The 9933-nt window shown below is 40.9% G+C and overlaps 1 pseudogene; it reads right to left on the bottom strand.

The window, feature by feature from the left end:
- Positions 1-583: 583 nt before the first annotated feature.
- LOC105072805 (germ cell-less protein-like 1 pseudogene) lies at positions 584-2092 on the bottom strand (annotated as a pseudogene).
- Positions 2093-9933: the final 7841 nt, after the last annotated feature.

The following is a 9933-nucleotide window of genomic DNA, read 5'->3' as shown; positions in this document are numbered from 1 at the left end:
CAGAAATAATATCATCAGTGTATTGTGGGTGTGCACATAGTGAGAGACCAGGGAAACCAAGTACTATACTCAGTGCCAGGAAATGGGGAAATGTGAGTAATTCAAATGATACCAGTTGTGGTGGTGATAATGAGTGAGGCAGTGAGCTCTAAACACACCATCTGAAAGACAAGTCAAACTGTTCCTTTAACATTCATTTAATCAAACTAAAGGAAATCCATGTTTTAAAAGATTTTCACGAAGAGTAGTAGGGCAAGTAGGCCCACGTTTCCCTCTAAAGTCATCTGGTCTTTGTCTTCACAGAAATGATGAACGGGGTCAGTAGATGGTAAACTAGAAGGACAAGCTGCTACATTAACAGCACAAATGAGTTCTTGAGGTGTTTGGGGTGCTTAAAAATTTGTCAGCTTTAAAAATTTTCCTCTTTATATGTGTAGATAAACAATCTCAAGTATTACAAGCTGCAGTTCAACAAAACCTCTAACAGAATTGGTCTCACAGAAGGAGCTGGCATCTTAAGTAAGTTAGCTGACCCTGATCCCAGGGAAGAGCTTCTCAGCTCTCTGATCTTTTGCAGGGTTCTTCACTCTGGGAAATGCCCCTCTCCTGGGAGGTACAGGAAGTTACATGCCACATATATGGGGAAAACTATATCTTGGTGTTCCAGGTTCACTACTTCTAGCTCTTGATCCTTTCTCAGGGAAAGCATCTGGTATTCTGTGTCCTTCCTGAAAATGGCTCTTCCAGCCCTGTCCAAGGAGGCCAGGCGCAGGCGGAACGCGACCTTTCTCTGCCAGAGTAAGCTGACCCCAAGGCCGCAGGACTTGTTCAGAGCACTGCGCCGGAAAATGATGCGTCGATTGGCATAGCACACCACCAGGTCCCAGCCAAAGTTGAAGCCAGCCCACCGCCAGCTGCGCTGCTCGTCTCTGTGAAGCTGGCCCCCACACCGCATGCTGTTCCCCTGGAGGTCAGACACATGGACGTCCATGGGCCCGAGCTCCCTGGTCTGCTCAGCCTGGAGGAGGGCAAGCCACTGCTCTTTGTACACTGGGGTCAGCCATGTGGCAGGGATCAGTGCATCCTGGTCAATGACACAGGCTGATGGCAGGTCACAGATTATGTAGGCGATCCGCAGCTGCTGAAACACTGGCACGAAGGCTCTGCCCTGCTCGGTTTCCAGGAAAGGCGTGCCCTCTGACTCTCTCCTAGACCTGGCAAACCACGAGTCAGCATCAGGCAATAGGGCTTTGCGGGGGCCCCTCCATGTTGGGTGTAGCTGTAGGAACACCCACTTTTTCAGAGTGGTGTACACATCCATCTCCACCTCTATCACCAAGAGCTCTGAAGAGGCGATGAGCTCTTTCATGAGATCCAGGCTGACTTCTCGCAATAGCTCATCACTATGCTGGGTCATCAGGTTGTCCAGCAGCCACTGGAGACACATGATCCTGATGTTCTGGAGTCCGTAGCTCTCAGAAGAGTAGTAGTAGCTGCACACGGTCTGGGCAGTGACAGTTTCCTTCATGACCTCCCCACACTGCTGAATCAGCTCGTCCAGCTGCAGCAGGCTGGCTGTGGCCAGGATGGCGACGACTCGACTGGGTGGGATGAGCACAGTGTCTAGGTACAGGGAACCTAAAACCTCGTGCAGTGCCTCACGATCGATGTTCTCGTCAGGCATCTGCAACTCTATAGTATTCATGGTTGTCTCCCGCCAAGCACCACTGAACATGCTAGCAAAGTACCCTGACTGGCACAAGTAGATCCTGTGCAAGTTCCACTCCTCCCCCAGGGCGCGGATCTGCACATCGCTGTCTTCCCCTCTCAGAAAGAGTGCCTCATAAACGGACCCTGAACTGTCTTTAGCGCGCTTCCGGCGGGGCACTTTTGAGAGCAGCCCTTCAGGGCCTGTCTTCCGCTTGTGGCTGCCCTGACTGGTGGTGGGCCTGGTCTCTTCACTCTCCTCCTCCCCCTCCTCTATCACTGCCACAGCTGCCTCCACAGCTTCCTCCTCCTCCCTAGCGACACCTGGATCCTCTGGGGCGCGCCCCCCTCTGCCCCATAGCATCCGACTGCTTAGTGCTCCCATACCTCAGGGGTATAAAGGACAAGCTTCCTCCTCAGGCGTGGCTGCCACTGGCACTAGCTCAGCCCAGAGGGCTGCTGGGTGCAACTGACGTCTGCTCTGACGTCATCTCGGACGCCACGCTAAACCACACCCACTAGGCCCCGCCCAGAGGTAATAGTGCACTCCCTATCCGGGATCCCAAGCAGCGTAACTTTCCCTGCTTCGATGACTGCTCTGGGGCTCCATACGCAGGCTGCTGGTCGAACAGAGGAGTTTTTGTGCGAGTTTTTCCCATTACTTTCAAAAACATAATTCGTTCTTCCCCATCTAAAATATTTAGTGATCATTCCTCTTTAGAGAATTGTATCTTGGCCCCAACTCTGTCCTCTAGGCACATTAATTTCTCTCGTTAACTACTCAGGCCATCTCATAACTTGAGGCTGTGAAATCATTTTCTGTGATAAATGTGGCATTTTTTCCCAAGCCTTTGCTTTGGTCTTTAACTTTTGTTTTTAAAAACGGTTTCTAGTTATAGAAGCATTTTCAACTCTGTGTGTGTGTGTGTGTGTGTGTGTGTGTGTGTGTGTGAGAGAGCACGTGCGAGCGTGCGCGTGCATGCGTGCGCGCATCCAAATCAGCTGCCTGAGGCTTGTAACTCCATTTTTCTATATGCACACAAACCCTGAGCTTTGGGGAAGATCTTAAGATCCCAAAATATGTTTTAGCTTTGTGTATGTTTATTTTTTTCCCACTCCACCTGTTTGCACATTTTGAGCACTTTGCCTGTGGCACTGCACTTTGCCTGTGGCACTTTCCTTGTTTCTTGCAAACAACTGCACATTCCTCATTGTCTGAGATATGGCTCAAAGACCACCTTTTCTTACACTTCCATGGCAGACATATATCTTACCACAACTATACTCCTATCAAGCCTTGATCAAACATTTCTCCCAATATGGCTGGTGTTATTTTATTGTATTTTTTTCACCACTAGATATTTTAATGTTTCAGGCACGGACTCTGCATTACCAGCAGCAGATACCAGGCTTAGCTTGTAAAAAACTTATGGGGAAATAAAATGAGGAGGGAAGTAGATGGTTTTCCATTTTTGAGGAAATGAATATTAAATACTGTGCATGACATAGGCTGGGACCTGAGACTCTTTACTGGAGTGCTTCTACCTGGATAAACATCTCTAGTTCAGGCTTGAGCACCAGAATACAACTAAGAGGACTAAAAATAACAGCATACATGCACAATTGGGACAGTAAGATACAACAAGGCCAAGACCCAAGTGCCACTTATAAGGTGCCTGGAGCAAAAGCAGAGTACTTGCATGATCCCTGTACACAGGACCACCAAGGGAATGGGCAGACAGCCTAAGCCACCTCTCTGGCCTGACCCATCAATCTGCCCCTACGCTTATCCTATGAAAGAAACAAGCTCCTCCCCGCCCTCCACCTCAGGGAGCAAGCAAGGGAAGCTGTTACTTGTTTTCACTCCCTCCTGCTGCAGCACAAGTCCCCATAAAGGCTTGCATAAATTTTTGGTCTAGTATCTAATCAGTTTCTGTAGATTAAAGAGTCCAAGAGCCCAGTTCCATAACATATGGACAAGTATAATATGCTAAACAGTGACGTATTGCAGAGATAGTCTGGACCTTGTAATGGAAAGGAAAGTACAATATAAGGGGAAATACAGCAAAACAATCAAACACAGCAAAAAAGAGATAAAAACATTGACACTGGCAACCCTCTCAGGTCACATGATCCAGCCTAGGTAGAACGTTCCCCTAATTTAAGCAACTTGGTGAATATGCACTTCAGAAATACATGATGTTCAAGTTGTATTTGTAAAAAATCTTTCATGCCTCGGTTGTTTGCATTCCACTGGGTGATTTTTGTGGTTAAAGAAGGTCAAAGAATGGAAAACTCTGTTTAAGAATTTATACCAATAATAAATACATGCTTGGAAAGGGTGTGAAAAACGAATACAAGATAACAAATAAATAAAAAAACCAATGACCAGATTTAATGTTTTACCTAGTCAAAACCAGAATTTTCCTTACTGATTGTTTATATTTCTCTTCCCAGTTAGATTTTATCCTTTGTCATTCAGTGACCAAATTACTTTTGACCATCCCTCCCTTCCTCTATCTATCTCTCCCTCCCTCTCTCCCTCCCTCCCTTCCTTCTTCCTTCTTTCCTTCAAGGAGGTTTTTTTTTTTCATAAATAATAGAATTAGATAATTTTATTACTGAGCAAAAAAAAAAAAATACTGGAATGTATGCAAGTTACTCAAAAGTGGCTGCAAACCTATAGTGGATCTTCAGTTCTGGAAATTACTTAATCTGGAATTAAAGCTAGTCTTTATACATCACCCAATTTTTAATAAACAAGCAGTTTTCCAATTCCTGTTAGTAGTTACATTGGGCTTACTTTGATAACATTTTTTTTTCATAATTCTTGATCAGACTTACTCTGCTATCCTGATTTTCATAATTTGTCAGACTTACTCTGATATTTTGTTCCTCGTAATCCTTTATCAATACCTTCTGTTTGCCTCTGTCATTGCATCTAGTACATATGATTAGTGATATGCTTCAACATTCTTCAGTAATGTTTCCTACCTGTGAAAGAAGCCAGATGTGAAAGACTACATACTGTATGATTTCACTTACGTGGAATTTCCAGAAAAGGCAAATATTTTAATGTTGATTTATAACTGACATATAATGTATTAGTTTTAGCATACAACATAATGATTTGATATATGTAAATAGTATTGCAAAGTGATTACCACAGTAAGTTTAGTTCACATCTATCATCACACAGTTACATTTTTTTCTTGTGATGAGAACTTTTAAGATCTACTCATAGAAACTTTCCAATATAAAATACAGTATTGTTGACTCTAGTCACTATACTGTATACTATATCCTCAGGATTTATTTGTCTCATAAGTGGACGTTTGTACCTTTTGACCCCACCCCCACCCCCTACCAACCTTTGGCAAAAACCAATCTGTTCTCAACATCTATGAGTTAAGTTTTTTCTTTTTAAGATTCCACATATAAATGAGATCATACAGTATTTGTCTTTCCCTGTCTGGCTTGTTTCACTTAGCATAATGCCCTCAAATTCCAACCATATTGTTGCAGATGGAAGGGTTTCCTTTTTATGGCTGAATATTATTCCACTGTATATGTATACATTGTCTTCATCCTTCCTATGTTGATGGACACTTAGGTTGTTTCCATGTCTTGGCCATTGTAAATAATGCTGCACTCAATATGGGAGTATAGATCTTTTTAAGATAGTGATTTCATTTTCTTTGGATAAATACTTGTAGTGGAATTGCTGGATCATATGGTAGTTCAATTTTTAATTTTTTGAGGAGTCTCCATATTGTTCTCCATAGTGGCTGCACCAATTTACATTCCCACCAACAGTCCCTTTTCTCCACATCCTCATCAATATTTGTTATTTGTGTCCTTTTTGATGATAGCTATTCTAGCAGGTATAAAGTGATATTTCATTGTGGCTTGGATTTGCATTTCCCTGATGACTAGTGATGTTGAGTACCTTTTCATGTACTTTTTGGCCATTTGTTTGTCCTCTTTGGAAAAATGTCTATTCAGATCCTCTCCCCCCTTTTAAAATTGGATTGATTGTTTTTTCTGTTGAATTGTATATGTTCTTTAAATATTTTGGATGTTAACCCCTTATCAGATATATGATTTTCAAATATTTTCTCCCATTCAGTAGGCTTCCTTTTCATTTTGCTGATCTTTTCTTTTGCTCCGCAGAAGCTTTTTGGTTAAATGTAGTCTTGTTTATTTTTGCTTTCGTTGTCCTTGCTTTTGGTATCAAGTCCAAAAACTCACTGCCAAGAGCAATGTCTAGGAGTTTACTGCCTGATTTCTTCTAGGAGTTTTATGATTTCAGGTCTTATATTTAAGTCTTTAATCCATTTTGAGTTTATTTTTGTGTTTGGTGTAAGATAGTGGTCCAGTTTCATTCTTTTGGTTGTGGTTGTCCAGTTTTCCCAACAGTGTTTATTGAAGAGATTGTCCTTTCTCCATTATATATTCTTGGCTTCTTTGTTGTAAATTAATTTACCATGTGTGTGTGTGCATTTATTTCTGGGCTTTCTATTTTGTTCCATTGATCTATGTGCCTGTTTTTTATGCTAATACCATACTTTTTTCATTACTATAGCTTCGTTATATAGTTTGAAATCAGAACATTTTGATGTCTCTAGTTTTGTTATTCTTTTTCAAGATTGCTTTGGCTATACAGGGTCTTTTGTGGTTCCATAGAAATTTTGGGATTGTTTTATTTCTGTGAAAATGCCACTGGAACTTTGATAGGGATTGCACTGAATCTGTAAATTGCTTTGGGCAGTGTTGACATTTTAACAATATTAATTATTCCAATCCATAAGCACAGAATATCTTTCCATTTATTTGTGTCTTTTTCAATTTATTTTATCAATGTCTTATTTGTTTTCAGTGTACAGGTCTTTTACCTCCATGGTTAAATTTATTTCTAGGTATTTCATTCTTTATGATGCAGTTTTAAATTGGATAGTTGTCTTAAATTCTCTTTCTGATAATTCATTATTAGTGTATAGAAACAACTGATTTTTGTGTATTGATTTTTTAACATTTCTTATTGATTTATTATCATTTTACAACGTTGTGTCAAATTTCAGTGTAGAGCACAATTTTTCAGTTATACATGAACATATATATAATTCATTGTCACATTTTTCTCTCTGTGAGCTACCATAAGATCTTGTATATATTTCCCTGTGCTATACAGTATAATCTTGTTTATCTATTCTACGCCTTCAAGGAGGTTTTTGAAAGGCTTCTTTATCCCAGACCCATGTACTAGTGTTAGAGTAGTAATTATGTAACAGTTAGTTATATGAAATGGCTCAATCAGGAAGCTGCTGTTGCATCCTTTGATGTTTGCCCTTAATTTCACCTTTTAACCCTCTGTGTTCCCTTACATTCTGTATACTTAACCAACCATAAACAAACAAGGGACCGCATTTCATTTTTTTTAAATGACTAAACTGAGGGAAAGAGTGTGTCATGACTCAATAGAAGGGTAAAAATTATTATTAATTTTTCTGTAGCAATTTCACTTCCTTTATGTAAGCTTGCTAAGCAATTTCAAATTACTTTTTCTTGAGCTGAATGCCAGGACGCCATTTCATCTAAAGAGAGGTGTCTTTACTTGGGAATTTCAGAGACTACTTAGCTAGAAATGCACCTTGACTGAGAAATCTGCTTTTGTTTTCCTATCCAAGTAGCTTTAAATCCTTAAATTGCTTTTTGCTATTTACAACAGAAAGATGTTCAATAATGTACAAACAATGACAGCTGTAATACGCTCATTTAAACTCTCACAAGCCCTGGCTGCTGCCATTTGGCAATTTGGGCCATTTATCCAATACCAGTCTCTATTTTTTCTTTTCTTTTTTTTCTTTTTTTCCTTTTTGACTGCTAAAGATGAGAAGGAAAGCTTCTCCCACATTAACACTCACTTTGTTTTATAGCCTCCCAGTAAAGCCATGGGGAGATGGGGAGGCAGGACAAGATGTATAGTCATGGTGACACTACATAAAACCATCAAACTAAATAACAGCAAACTAAATGCCACACGAAAGGAGACGTACCTCTATGGGATGCAATGCAGTTCCTGAAAATGATGAGGATTTGTCCCTGTCTCTGTCTTTCCCTCTCTGTATGTCTGTCTCTGTCTCTTTGTTACTCCCTATCTCTGTCTTGGTTGTCTCTGTCTGCATCCTTGTCTATCTCCATCTACCTCTGTCTTTGTCTACCTCTGCCTCTGTCTCAGTCTGTCTGTCTTTATCACTCTCTGTCTCTGTCTTTCTGTCCCTGTCTTTCTGCTCCTGTCTCTGACAATCTGTGTCTGTCTGGGTCTCTGTCTTTCTGTCTGTCTCTGTATCTCTCTGTTGCTTCTCTGTCTGTCTTTATCTGTATCTCTCTGTGTCTATGTGTGTCTCTTTCTCCATCTGTCTGTCTCCATCTTTCCCTTTGTCTCGTTTTGTCTCTCTCCCTCTCCATCACTGTCTCTACCTCTGTCTTTCAGTATGCCTCTCTGTTTCTCTGTTTGTCTTTCTCTGTCTCTGCATCTCTCAGTCTGTCTGTCTCTGTCTTTCTATCTGTGTCTGTCAGCCTCTGCTTATTTCCCTGTCTCTGTCAATAACTGTTGCTCTCTGTCTTAGTTTGTTCCTGTCTCTGTGTGTCCCTGTCTGTGTCTGTCTGTCTCCCTGTCTCTGTCTCTATATGTCTCTGTCTGCCCCTTTCTGTATATCCCTTTCTACCTGTCTATTTTTTGTAGGGAGTGGGTGGGGAGGCTCTGTCCATCTCTTGGGCTTTCTCAGCCTGTCCAACCTGTTGTCTCTGTTTGTCTGTCAGACTGTCCTGTCTCTGGATGTTTCTGCCTCTGTCTCTGTTACGTTCTGTTAGTCTGTCTCTGTCTCCGCCTGTCTTAAGGAGACAGGAATGAAATGTTACTACAATTAAGTACACAAATCCTTTTTTGTTATGTTCCTTTCCAGTGATGTCCCTGAGACAGAGTCAGTAGTCTGTAAGAAGATAAAGGTTAGCAGTTCTAGCATTCATGTTCAAAAACATAACGGACTTAAATTAAACAATGTCCTCTGAAAGAGAAAGAGATGTGCCAAAGATGGAGATGGGATGGACAAAGTCTACAGCGGACGGGTATAAAGTATGCTACTGTGGAAAGGGTCTATATGTAAACAGCACAAAAATGACATTGGAATTTTAATGAAAGATCCATCATGTGCTAGAAAAAGAAAACCACCTTTTTTAAGAAGAAAAGAAAAAGAAGAGGGAGTGTCAATCCACAGGGTCTACAGACAGGTGCTTGCCAAGTCTCAACTACAGAGTTTGGAAATGAAGCTGCCTGATGAGGGTTAAAATAGAAAAATGCACCTATTTTATATAAGGTGCATGGATAAACCATGGGATTAAGCTTAAAATTTTGAATTGGGGTCTGTAGAAAAACACATTGAAATAGGTAGATTGAAACAAGACCCAACGTTTCAATGTCATTGCCTGTTCAGCTAGTAACATGACTCCTAAGGCACTTATATTTTATGAGGCCACCTAAGGTTCCACCCTCTCCTTTTCTACTCAGCCACCTGGGCCTTGATGCCCTTCCCTTTATTCAGGATAAATCTCTCAAATGGGGTGTATCATCTGCCTCATGTTCCAAGGTTCACTTGCTTAACTCCAGTCACCATCTAAATGTCAGAGGCTCTCAAATTCATAGGCCATGCACAGACCTCTCCTTTGACCCCAGACCTGTATCCAACAGTCTGCCCCACAACTTGGAAAACTCAAAGGTGCTGCAATCAACAAAGGAACAGAAAATAGAACTTATGGTCCAGGCAACCAATTTTAATCTAAGTGTAGCTTTCTTCCTCATTTGAATAAATAAATAGACATTGATGGTGATAAAGAGATAATAACCAAGATGTTGGCTGAAGGTTCCTCAAGTATTTGTGTTTCAGAAATGAAACTTGTCTGCTCATGATATTCTGAAGATAGGTGGCACTTTTTCTAGTAGACAAGAGAACTGAAATTTACCTCATATATAGACAATAAATAGCCAACTGATATATAAACAGTCTTTGGGAATGATTTGTTCTAACTGTGCAGGTGAAAGTTTGGTTTAAACTGTGTACACATCTTCCACATCAATTGTTATGATTAGATTCTGAGATTAGACAACAAAAGGTAATTTCACTCCATATTGTAGCAGAATTCAACTATCAAATTTGGTTTAAAGCCTAG

The sequence above is a fragment of the Camelus bactrianus genome, chromosome X (genome assembly GCF_048773025.1).
Source record: "Camelus bactrianus isolate YW-2024 breed Bactrian camel chromosome X, ASM4877302v1, whole genome shotgun sequence".
In the NCBI taxonomy this organism is placed as follows: Eukaryota; Metazoa; Chordata; class Mammalia; order Artiodactyla; family Camelidae; genus Camelus; species Camelus bactrianus.
The sequence above is the reverse complement of the archived record's forward strand: the minus strand, read 5'-3'. Positions and strand labels throughout refer to the sequence as shown.